Genomic DNA, 3,767 nt, shown 5'->3' on the forward strand with positions numbered 1-3,767 from the left:
CTTCGTCCTCAAGAAGCCCTTTGCCACTCACTCTTGCCTGGCCATGTACACAAGGCCAGGCCTGACTCCTCAAAGACAAGTGACCAGATATTGAGAACAACCCACCATCCCAGAAATCTCAGGTGAGCCCAGCCAGTGTGTGAGTGAGGTCAGCAAGCCCAGCCAGTCCCCACCAACCCTCCAACTGACCGCAGCTACAGCAATGGCCAGAACAGCAGAACAGCCAAGCCAAATCCAACCCAAGTTACCAAAAAATTTATGAACAAATAAACGGCTGTTTGCATCAGCACTCTATTTTAAACATGTTTGTTACACAGCAATCGGTAACTGAGACACCAGCCTGGGCAACTGTCTTGTACCCTTGTTCTTGAACTAAGGAAATAAAAAGCATATATGGAGTACATATGGAACTTCATTGGCCTGGACTTCTGAGTGAGGATGACCTGGCAGAATGCTCATCGCACAGTGAATATGTAAAAGGAGTAAGAAATAACCCTTTTGTCACTTAAGCCACTGAGATTTTTATGGTTGCTTTTTACTGCAATAGAACCCAGCCATTCCTGACCAATTGAGAAATTGGTACCAACAAGTAGAATTCTGCTCTACCTAAAAATAAGAAAACTGAAATGTGAGGTGAGGCAATGAACAGAAAGGAAATAGCTGTCTATCAGAAGTAGCAGGGAGGAAAATGCCCATGACACAGTGATATCATATTTGGCAAAATGTTTCTCCTCAAAAACTCAGAAGGCAGAAAATGTAACACACAGGCTGCTAAGGAGAGCAGGGACCAACGCACACGTAGGAAGAGTGACAATTCAAGCTCCCAGGAGTTCGTGTGGTTGATCATTATCAAAGGACGCCCTGATTGAAGGCAGCTCATAGTCATTCTTAACAAAAAGCCAGTCCATCTGCTCTGAAGGGGAAGAGACACCACATCGCTGCCGTCCGGTGGCCTGTGGAGAAATGTTCACCCACAAGGTGAACGTAGAAAATATTGAGATGGGACATGATGCATTTGGCTCCAGAATCCTGGGAAATGAAAAGAGCAGCCAAACCGTCAGACTTCCCAGCTTTCTTAAATGAAATATGTCCCAGGTAACCTACGGAGCACAGGCTGCAAATAAAGAGGAACCCAGTGAAAGAGGAGAAAAAGTTTGCTTGGAATTTTTGACCCCTTTTAATACTTCTCTCTCTCTCTCTCTCTCTCTCTCTCTCTCTCTCTCTCTCTCTAGATATAGATATAGATATAGATAGATATTTTTCTCTATCTCTATCTCTATCTCCCTCCCTCTGTTCCTCTCCCTCGCTCCTTCTCTCTGTCTCTCAGGTTTTTACAGTTTACAGTTTATTAATTCTCCTGTGAAAAGGTCACAACATCTCTACAGGTAAAGTCACTAAAGAATCTTGACCCTGCTTCTTGACCGGCTCCAGCGCTGGGCTTGGCAGTACCCGCTGCGGTGCCCCTGACTTTCTGCGTTCTGTTCGGGCCTTCTCTTCACTGTCCTCTCGTGGTGGTCTTCTTCTCACACAGGCCAAGTCTTACAAATCTATGTTTGAGTTCATTTTCCTTTGCAGGATCCAGGGAATGGTAAATCATACCAGTGCCCATCACCTTGCCACCCTGAAATAGGCTCTGAATCAAATTACAAAGATGACATTCAGTAGACTCTTGCACATTTGGGCTAGTTTTTCCTGAATTTCTCTCATAGGGTACTGCTGCCTTCCCAGGGTGAAGAATATCGATAGCCATTTATTTATATCCTCTGAAGGGACTGGTTTGTCATGAACTTCCTGGTCTGTGTAGTTACTGAGCCATTCATGATGGCCGCGGATCATCAGGCAGCCAGGGAGGGAAAAGCCCCACCTTTTAATACTCCTGTGCCCTATCTGTTGGAGGCTCTTTGTTATAAGTGGCAATGATGGAGGAAAGATGACTTAAAAAAAAAAAAAGTCATTCTGTGGTTCTTTTTATCAGTGTGTAAGACTGATGCAATCAAACACATAGTCAGGGTGTTATGTAGAATGTGACTTCAAATAAAAGAGATGGTTTTGTTTTCTATTTTTTTTATTTGGATTTTAAGTTAGTTTTGAGAAATGTGATTTTTGCAAGACAGCAGGACAGAGAGGAGCTGTTAAAAATTTACAGTGATTCTTAGACCCATCCCAGCTTTCCCTGATATTTTTATAGACATGACCTCCACTCAACCTTTCTTCTTCCTGGAACTGCAACCACCATACTTGAAGTGTGCAAAAAGAGGACTTAGATATCAGCAGGAACTCCAGGTGGGGGAGTGAGATTTAAGTGCAATTGATAACAGGCATCAGATAAATCTCAACCAAGGGAATAAGACTGTCCCTTCTCAAGCAGCAGGCTTAAACATGCCCAGATCCATGATTGATAGATGTGTGCTGCTGTTTCATACACACCAAGGTGACCCCTTTCACTCAGGCTGCCATAGCAGTGATTCTTGAATAAATGCCCCCAACGGAGAAAAAAGTGCAAAAAGCAATTCTAATAAGCCAGACTCATCATCGGATCAACATCCCTGAACTCTGGTGACTGAACCAACCCAAGCCGGAGCCCAGGACTTCATCAGTCCCGCTTGGGGTGGCAATTCTAGCACTTTGACTCTTTTCATAGATGAGCCTGAAATATAAATACACAGCCCAATCCATGCCACCCCCTCCAAAATTGAGAACATACTAATAGCAGGCCAAACAAACTTGGAGACTCAGTGGACAAAAGATATCCCCAACATTGTACCCGAATAGGATTGAAGGCCCTGGCAAAAAACTCCTGAAGCCATCAAAAAGAGGTAAGGAACCAAGAAACAGGTTTTGGCTACATGCATCCCACCCCCAAAAAATAACCCACTGAAAAAAATCAAACTAAACCACTTCAATATCAAACCAAATAATGTTCTGACTGTTTAATTAGTCAGTTTGGGATTATCTAGGTACAGACCATGTAGATGATAAAATTTCAAAGGAATTTTTCTTTTCTTGCCCCAAACTGGAACTCTGCTCTCTTGGTTGATACCAGTTTCAACAGACGATTTCTCAACCCAGGGTCTGCAGTTTCTCACTGGTTAAGGAATGAATCTTATCATCTAAACCAACGTTCAGCCTCATGTCCCACCGGCCCTCCTATTCACCAGTCCAGCCTCGGTAGACCCCTTGATGCTCCCCAAACATGCTGAACTTTTCCATACCTCTGTATTCTGTTCTCAACTGAAATGTCCTCCTCCCACTTGTAGTGTATTCAAATCCTAACCAGAACCGACACCAGTTATTCAATATGATTTTCCTGAACAACACTATCTTCCTCAGCTCCAAAAACTATGTGTATAGAGCTACCTCAGCAACCACTACAGAGCAAGTGCTTGTTGAAGTCAAGAATCATTCTTCATCCATAGTGACATTCTTATCACCTAATAGAGCACTGTATTGGTTATAAATAGCTACAAATTACCCCAACTTAGTGACCCAAAGCACTCATCTACTATTTCATAGTTTCTTTGAGTAAGGAACCCAGGCCTAGCTTAGCTAGATGTGGGTCATCCAACTCTGGATCTGTCACAGACTGCAACCAAGGTATTGGCAGGGGCTAGGGTCTGAAGGCCTAACTGGGGGTGGACCTACTTCCAGTCTTGCTCCAGTGGTTGTTGACAAGACTTAATTCCACATGGCATATTATTTTGCTCAGTTCTCTGCTGCCCGAGTCTCTCCATGGGGAAGCTGGATTCAATACAATATGGCAGCTGGGT

General features: G+C 43.7%; 1 pseudogene; it reads right to left on the reverse strand.

Annotated features, from left to right (window-relative positions):
- Positions 1 to 1,348: 1,348 nt before the first annotated feature.
- LOC107136588 lies at positions 1,349 to 2,065 on the reverse strand (annotated as a pseudogene).
- Positions 2,066 to 3,767: the final 1,702 nt, after the last annotated feature.

The sequence above is a fragment of the Marmota marmota genome, unplaced genomic scaffold (genome assembly GCF_001458135.2).
Source record: "Marmota marmota marmota unplaced genomic scaffold, marMar, whole genome shotgun sequence".
In the NCBI taxonomy this organism is placed as follows: Eukaryota; Metazoa; Chordata; class Mammalia; order Rodentia; family Sciuridae; genus Marmota; species Marmota marmota.